Below are 10000 nucleotides of genomic sequence, written 5' to 3' on the forward strand. Positions count from 1 at the left end.
TAGTTAAGTGATCTTTAATCCACACAATCTCATCTTTAAATCAACAAAACAATGCAAATAGTCCTTGACTGAATAAAAGACGAGATGATACGGTTGGAATGCCTTCGATACTAGATCTTATTATTCATAACTGAATCTGAGATCCCAGAGTAACTGGTATTTCTAATATGAGCAGCTGAGCAAGCGAGAACACTTTTGACTTAACCCGGCTTAATTCTTTTTGAGAAAAGTTCAATGAGTGGCTGTGTGGTAAGTAGCTTGTTTACCAACCACATGGTTCCAGTTTCAGCCCCACTGCGTGGCACCTTGAGCAAGTGTCTTCTACAATAGCCTCGGGCCGACCAATGCCTTGTGAGTAGATTTAGTAGGCGGAAACTGAAAGAATCCCGTCGTATATATGTATATATATATATATATGTGTGTGTGTGTGTGTGCGTGTGTGTGTGTGTGTGTGTGTTTGTCCCCCCCTCCATCGCTTGACAACCGATGCTGGTGTGTTTACATCTCCGTAACTTAGCGGTTCGGCAAAAGAGACCAATAGAATGAGTACTAGGCTTACAAACAATAAGTCCTGGGGTCGATTTGTTCGATTAAAGGCGGTGCTCCAGCATGGCCGCAGTCAAATTACTGAAACAAGTAAAAGAGTAAAGAGTATAATCTGTTTTTTTTTAAATATAGGCACATGGCCAGACATTTTGGGGATGGTAGTTAGTCGATTGTATCAACTTCAGTGTGTAACTCGTACTTATTTTTTATCGACCCCGAAAGGATGAAAGGCAAAGTCGACCCTACCCATAATTTGAACACAGAACGTAGCGGCAGACGAAATACCGTTAAGCATTTCGCCCGGCGTGCTAACGATTCTGCCAGCTCACCGCCATAGAAAAGTTCAATATAATGATATTCACCATGTAATATTTTATAACCATTTGAGTCATAGAACTGTTCCTTCATTAGAAGGGATCCTGCATACGCTGAGATGAGACTTCTACACGACTGTCTTTTATCTCCTTTATTTCTTTCAGTCATTTGACTGCGACCATGCTGGGGCACCGCTTTGAACAATTTCATTCAAACAAATCGTACACAGTACTTTGTTTTTATTTCTTAAGTATGTTACTTATTATATCGACGTCATTTGCCGAACAGTTAAGTTACGGGACGTAAACGCACTAACACCAGTTTTCAAACGTTGGTGAGGACAAATGCAGACACACACACACAAAAACACGCACACGCGCGCGCACACACACACACACACACACACGCACACACACACACACACACACACACATGTATATATACACATATATATATATATGTATACGGAGGACTTAGTTTATGTCTACCTAATCCACTCACTAGGCTTTGGTCGGCCCTAAGCTGTAGTAGAAGACACTTGTGAAAGGTGTCACGCGGTGAAACTGAACGCGCACTACGTAGCCGTGAAGCAATTTTCTTATCAAGCAGCTATGCTTCCGCCTATAAATTCTGGATTAACGACATTTCAATTAGAGAATATTTTGAACTATTAACATAAAATAACAAAACCAAAATACTGCAACTGATTTTAATGAATGAGTAGCAGCTGAGAAGATTAGAAGTGATGATTTTCTTTGAGAAATCTTAAAATACAAAATTAAAGTAAAAAGAAAATTTACTTTATCGCGATGACTAATATTTTATTTCTGATGTTAGACCAAGCGTCGCTGTGTGGTAAGACATTAGTTTCACAGCCACAGGATTCTGGATTCAATCCCACCGTGTGGGACTTTAAGGAAGGGCCTTCTAGTATAGCCTCGGGCCGACCAGAACCTGCTGAATGGATTTGGTATTCGGAAACTTTAAGAAGCCTGGAGAATGTATGTGTGCTTGTATCTATGTGTGCATGTATGTGTGTGTGCAAGTGTGTGTGTGTGTGAGAGAGAGAGAGAGACAGAGACCCCACTGCGGCTTGATAACCTGTGGTGGTTTGTTCACGCTACCGTAATTTAGCGGTTCGTCAAAGAGTCCGATAAATTAAGTGCCAGGCTTACTAACAAGTGCTTGGGTCCATTCGTTCGAATAAAAAATTCTTCAACGTAGTGTCCCAGCACGGTCGTACCCAATGACTGAAACAAGTAAAAGATGTCTGAATAGTCTCTCCTTGATCATAGCAACTAAACTTTTGTCCACTTCTGATTTTCTTTGAATTGCCAACCACTTAGTAATACTTTCTAAAAAACGAACAACGCCTGAAATTTGGTGGGAGCGGACGAGAGAGTTACATCCAACCCGGTGTTTCACCGGTGTTTAATTTAACGAGCCCGAAAGGATGAAAGGCAAAGACTACCTCGACGAGATTTGAACTCAGAGCATAAAGACGGACAAAATGGCGCTAAGCTTTTTGACCCGTGTGCTCAACACTTCTGCTTGTTCGCTGCTTACCATCCGTTTAATAATAACGGCGTTTTGAGCCACATTAAGATATTCAAGATGAACTATTTATCGTTTATTTTTTTACAAGTTTCAGTTATTAGACTGCGGCCTTGCTGGAGTACAGCCTAAAGAAATTTTAGTCAAACAAAGTTATCTTAGTACTTAGTGTGTCAGTCTCTTTTGCTGGACCGGTTGATAAGCAGTCGTGGGGGACAAACACAGACACGGAGACACACAGATACGCGGACACACACACAAACGCACATACACATACCATCACCCCCATATCTACCTATATATCCATCTGTGTGTGTATATATATATATATATAAATATATATATATATATATATATATATATATATATATATATATATATATATATATATATATATATATATATATATATACATGACGGGCTTCTTTCAGTTTCTGTCTAACAAATCCACTAACAAGGCTTTGGCCAGTCCGAGCCTACAGTAGAAGTCACTTGCCCTAGGTGCCACGCAGTGACACTGAACCCGGAACCATGTGGTTGGGAAGCAAGCTTCTTTCCACACAGCCACGCCTGCGCCTATTAGTTTATATTTCTTAAAAGTTTCACAAAACTTTATCAATTTATAAAAATAAAAAAACATTATTAATTTCCAAGATTGGTAATTGAACGGTTGTAATTGATTGAACATAATTTGGCATGTTAGAGGTTTTTACTCTATCAACCTCTGAATGATAAATGATAGCATTAGAATTGACGGCAATTGTCGACGGTTAAATTTTGCCTCTGACAACTTGGTTTCAAAATTTACTATCAGTAAATTATGATTTCTGATTTGGTTACATGGTCATTCCCTTTGTCGACATGATACCGCAGATACTTCACCATTCTTCACGTACCACTATAATACTCTTTTACCCTTTTACACTTTTACTTGTTTCAGTAATTTGACTGTGGCCATGCTGGAGCACCGCCTTTAGTCGAGCAAATCCACCCCAGAACTTATTCCTTGTAAGCCTAGTACTTATTCTATCGGTGTCTTTTGCCGAACCGCTAAGTTACGGGGACATAAACACACCAGCATCGGTTGTCAAGTGATGGTGGGGGACAAACACAGACACACAAACAAATACACACACATACATATATACGACGGACTTCCTTCAGTTTCTGTCTACCAAATCCACTCACAAGCCCGAGGCTATAGCAGAAGACACTTGCCCAAGGTGCTACGCAGTGGGAATGGACCCGGAATCATGTGGCTGGTAAGCAAGCTACTTACCACACAGCCACTCTATAATGAACAAAATGTTACAATATTAGAATGCTTTTTCAAAACTTTTTGAAGCTCGAAGTTCATTTATAGGGATATTTATAATATAATAAACTTTAATACATGCATATGACTGTAAAATATGTACTAGGTTGTCAAGTTACATAACACACAATGATATCAACAACTGATGACGCAAGCTTCCGTCATCTTATCTAATCTACTCAATTTATTCATGCATAGACAGCCTACAAAACCTAGATAAGAACCTAGTTTCATTTTCCCGCCATTTTCAGATAGACGATATTGAACTCTTCCATTATTTAGATTATTTACATTTGACGGATATTTGTACCCCTCTTGTTTGTTGTTAACAAAACGTTTCGGCTGATATACCCTCCAGCCTTCATCAGGTGTCTTGGGAAAATTTCGAACCTGGGTTCTCATTCCTAAGGTATAGTTCGATGTTGTTGTGTTATTATTATTATTATTATTATTATTATTATTCAGGTCTGTGCCTGGAATCGAACTCGGAATCTTGGGGTTAGTAGCCCGCGCTCTTAACCACTACATCATATGCCCATTCTTATATCGGCACCCTAGAAAGCTGGATTTAAACAACAAAGCAATCTACAATACCACTATTTTCGTTATTATGAACAAAATAAAAAGAAAATTTTTTTTTTTAAATACAGGAACCAAATAAGAATCATTCTGCACGCTTGATAACCTGTGGTGGTTTGTTCATGCTACCGTAAATTAGCGGTTCGTCAAAGAGTCCTATAAATTAAGTGCCAGGCTTACTAATAATACTTGGGTCGATTCGTTCGAATAAAAAATTCAGAAAACACTATAATTTATTTGCAATGCCTCAATAACCTCTGATCTAAATATATTAGATTAATTTCAAAAAGTAAGTGCTATATCGGGTCTTAGTAGTCACAGGGCCGGTTACCCGATATCCTTGGTATTTAAGTGAACGAGATCACAACACCGCCCCTGCACACAATGCCAGTCTGTCCCCTGGGCCTTACTCATTTACAGCTGAGTGAATTGTAGTAACGTGAAATGAAATGTTTTGCTCAAAAATACCAAGGCTAGTTCTGGAATCGAAGCCCCAATCACTCGATCCTAACCTCAAGGTGACACGCGTTCACAACACATTGGTTTTAAAAGTTCGCATAAGGCTAGCAGGGTTTTTTTTTTTTTTTTTGCGTGAGAAGGGGAATTGATTAAATTGACCTTAGTGTTCAATTACTATTAATTTCATCCCGAAAGGATGCAAGACACTGACATCCTAGTCGGAATTGAACCTTGATATGTAAAGACGCATGAAAAGCCGCTATAGATTCTGCCCCGAGTGCTAACGATTCAGCCAGCTCGACGCCTTGTACCTACGCAATATGTTACATAGAGACTAAAGTAAAGTAGAAACATCCTCATACACACCTAGTTGAAATATATACAGTAACAAACGTAGTTCATGGACTTGGTTTAACTTCATTACTTTGACCATGGATCATTAAAATAAAATATGTGATTTTATTAACATTTGGATCAAGTGTCTTGCCCGATTTTAGAATAGTGGAGTTATTGTCCTACAAAAGTTGCTTTTCTCTTCGAAGCATTGTAAAGCTGTAATCATCGTCTACGTTCTTTGTCCTGCTCAGCAGAAAGACTCAAAGCACAAAGCTATAACCACAATATTAGCAAAGATTTCTCTGCAACAAAATGCAATGATGAAACAATGAGGGTGTTTCGTAGACTTGTACTAAAAAGGAGAATATGAAGAAAAATGAGTCATTTAGAAAAAATGTATTCTCTGAAAAAACCATGTTCATGGTTTTAGTCAAACTTGGTCTTAGTTTTAATGTACCAGTCTTAATCTCGCACTAAACTGAGATAACAGACTCAGTTACATTACACACTTCCATTACTAATACATGGATTCACAACAAAGAGAGGTAATGCATTGCCCCGATGAAATGCTGCTGCAGCTACTAATACTACTACTACAAATGATGATGATGATGATGATAATGCTGCTGCTGCTACTAGTAATACTACTCCTCCTCCTCCTCCTGCTACTGCTGCCGCTGGTAATGTTGTTGTTGCTACTACTACTAGATATATATTAGCGACAGAGGTAGTATTCATACCGAGAGGTAATATTTAAACTCTCTTAAAAGTGGATGTTCTGTTAGAACAAATTATACTATTACTACTGCTGCTACTTCTACTACCTAGTGGCAGTAGCAGTAGTAGTAGTAGTTACAGTAGTAGCAGTCGACGCAGTTGTAGTTGTAGCAGACACAGTAGTGTGGGTCTCTAGCTTACAATAAGCATCCCAACATTATTACTAAGAGAACATGACTTCAGCCACATGTATCACTACAGAGATAGCAACAACATATATTCAGAAAAAAGACATACTATAAAGCTTATGGCAACATTAACTATAAAGCCGAATCTTATAATGATTATACAGCCGACACTAACATTAGGTATAAAACCAACACCAATAAACATTATGAAACGGTCACAAATGGTAAATATAAAGTCGACATCATCAATAACTATAGAGTCTACACCAATAATAGTTATAGATCCGACACAATAAGAAACTATAAAATCGACACCAGTAAGGATTATAGAGCTGACTCCAGTATTAAGTATGAAACCAGCACCAACTATGGAACCGACAATAATAATAACTGTAAAAGCGACACTTATAATAAGTATAAAGCCATTATCCGATATCAACTATTAAACCGGTGCTAACTATAACCATAAAGTTGACACGTAAATAATTATACAGCCGTCACCAATAATAATCCTTTCTACTGTAGGCACAAGACATATCAGTCACGGAAGGATGAAAGGGAAAATTGATCTCGACGATATTTGAACTCAGGTTACAGCTGGAACAATACTGCAAGGCAATCTATCAGCCTAGACAATACAACTAAGCTAGAAAAAGAAACTTGTTCATGACTTGAATGCTAGAAATATCAACAAAATTACACCCAGATTATATTTTACCGCATTTAAAAGAGACTAGCAGTATAGCCCGGCTTTGCCCGTGATTAAGTTGGGATTATTAAGCTAATCAAGTTCTTTATTTCAAACAAAACTAAGTAACATCGACGTCAAATTTGGGCAGAATCAGTGTCGCGACGGTAGCGCATGGGTTGGGAGTTTGATCGGCAGAAGTGATTAGGTTACACATGCCAGCTCTTTGAAAACACCACCCCCATCATCTAACCCCTCTTTGCCCATGGGTAGGAACATTTCCAGCAAGGAAAATAGAATGCCCAAAAGGGCTCCCGATTCTCTGTCAGAAGCGGTTATGTTCAGATCACAACTAAGTCTTAAGTATATATATATATATATATATATATATATATATATATATATATATATATATATATATATATATACATACATACATATATATGAGATCACGGATGTTACGTAAGTAAAACGTTAATGTTCAAAACTGTAGCAGGCCATAGCTAATTCTTTATTCTGTATATTTCTCATTTTTCATGCATACACAGAAGCATACATATATATCTCCAGGTCATCGGCTGGGTGTCAACCACGTATTTCTTTGTTTGCGCTTCTTTATGCATTCAGGTGCCTTTCATAGCGAGGTAGACCCATTATTGTTGCAGGGAAGTATTGTGGAAAGAGGTCACATCTGTTACTCGATGGAGGCTGTGGTTGAAGTAAACAGGTTCCACGTCCTAACTGGTTATCTTCATATCTTCCACTAGGATTTTCAAAATACTAATAATTGCGTGTGTGTGTGTGTGTGTGTGTATGTATGCATGTGTGTGTGCGAGTGAGTGCATATATATATATATATATATATATATATATATATATATATATATATATAAATTGAAGTAGCATGAAACGTGCGTACTGCAATCACTTTTGAAATCCGTGTTGCTTATTATTTGATATATATATATATATATATAGACACATACATACATATTTACATATATATATAAATGTGCATATACACTCATATATGCATGAATGTATGTATATACATATATATATATATATATATATATATATATATATATATATATATATATATATATACATACACACACGTATATATATATATATATATATATATATATATATATATATATATATATATATATATATATATATATATATATATATATATATATATATATATATATATATACACATATATCTATGTGATTACACATGTATATATATATAGTTGTACAGTCAGAGGATCATAATGCCAGTAAGCGCATTGCGGTTTTATTTTTATAAGGAACTAAGGTTCGATAGATTTTTCACCATTCTACTGTGACATTTTCAATAATTTCAAATTCTGCCATTAGTGCGACGCAGGCATCATGGTCCATGGAGTTATGTAGATGTAATATAAGCTTCAAAACCAGTTTAAAGATAAAAGGTTTGGGGAAGGAATTTGAAAACGGAATATTTGTATGTACATTAACACACCACATACAAAAACACACACATATATCATCTATATAAAAATTATTTAAAAATATATAAATAACTACGTTTCTTATTACACATACACACAGAGGTACACACACACACACACGCTCACACACACATATATGTTCCTTTATTCACTTAATTCTTTCACTTATCTCACTGCGGCAATGCTGGAGCACATCCTTGAAGGGTTTTAGTCAGAGAAATCGATCCCAGAACTTATTATTTGCAGGCCTAGTACTTATTTTATCTGGTTCTTTTGCCGAACCGGTCGCGTTACGGGGATGCAATCAGACCACCATCGGTTGCCAAGCATTGACGGGGGTAAAAAACACAAAGACACACATATAAATATATATATATATATATATATATATATATATATATATATATATATATATATATATATATATTTATAAATATAATTAAGGGATCAGCAAATATTTGCTTCACCATATACCGAAGTTCAGAAATAGCAGCTAAAAAGGGTAATCCTTTACCCTTTTAATTTGTAATAATTTGTATATATATATATATATATATATATATATATACATTCATGCATACATATATATGTGTATGTATGTATATGTATATATATACACTGGACTTCTTTCAGTTTCCGTTCATCAAATCCACTCACAAGGCTTTGGTCGGGCCAAGGTTATACCAGAAGATATCAGCCCAAGATGCCAAGTTGCCACGCTGTAGGACTGAACTCGAAACCACGTGGTTTGGAAGCAAACTTCTTACCACTCACCTACGCCTGCGCCTTTCTATATATATATATATATATATACCGTTCGCTCTCTCTCTCTCTCTCACTCTTCCTCATTCACTCTCTCGTTGCTGACACGTGACGAAAGGGGATCTATCTTTCTGTCCATTTCCTTCCTAAAGAAAAGACGTGCCTTCTCTGTCTCCTCTTTGCGTTCATAATAATGTTTCTATCGTTCTTGGCTTAACAGCCCTTACCCTTTGTTTTTACTGTCTTGTTCTCACCGTCCTGTTCTTGTTAACACTTTCACCCTCTGCAAAAAATCTCCAATTCTTATTTAATTTGCTTTGCGGGAAGGACTGTTTCAACGAAGTCGTGCATTGTCCTTACCTTCGAAACGCGGAGTAGATGAAATAGGGACAACTGACGAAGAGGTATACTCTCTATGTTGCATGTCTCATTTCTCTGTTTTTTACGTTGTTCGAAAAACAATTTTGTTTTGTATGTTTTCGTTTTTGTCCTGAGTTATGTGGCCCATCACTCCACTCCCCTTGCATCTTTTACTACTTAACCCCACCTTCACCTTTCTTGTCTTTTTTTTCCTTTCTTGTCTTTCTTTTTTCCTGTTTCTTCGTATTCAAACCGATTAAAGAAAATTTCATCAAATTGTTTTCTCATCAGCAAAAATAGTAAGAGATGAACAGGTCAACAGATCTTGCTGTTCTAGTTGAGCTTGCTGTCAGTGAGCATGCGACATTCGACCGCAAGAGAATGGAGGACGAGTCGATCATTAATGGTAACAGTCGGTTTGTCAACTTCTATCAGTTGGAAACTAATTGAAACAATCTAAAATGTTCCACTGTTAAAGTAAAAATATAAATAAATATAAACGTATGTGTCTGAGTGCGTGTGTGTGTTTGTGTGTGTATGTATACACACACACACACACACACACACACACACACACACATATATATATATACATATATATATATATATATATATATATATATATATATATATATATTTATATTACTATACGCATACATACACGGCGAGCTGGCAGAATCGGT

Source organism: Octopus bimaculoides, chromosome 15 (assembly GCF_046866305.1).
Source record: "Octopus bimaculoides isolate indiv1 chromosome 15, ASM4686630v1, whole genome shotgun sequence".
Taxonomy (NCBI): domain Eukaryota; kingdom Metazoa; phylum Mollusca; class Cephalopoda; order Octopoda; family Octopodidae; genus Octopus; species Octopus bimaculoides.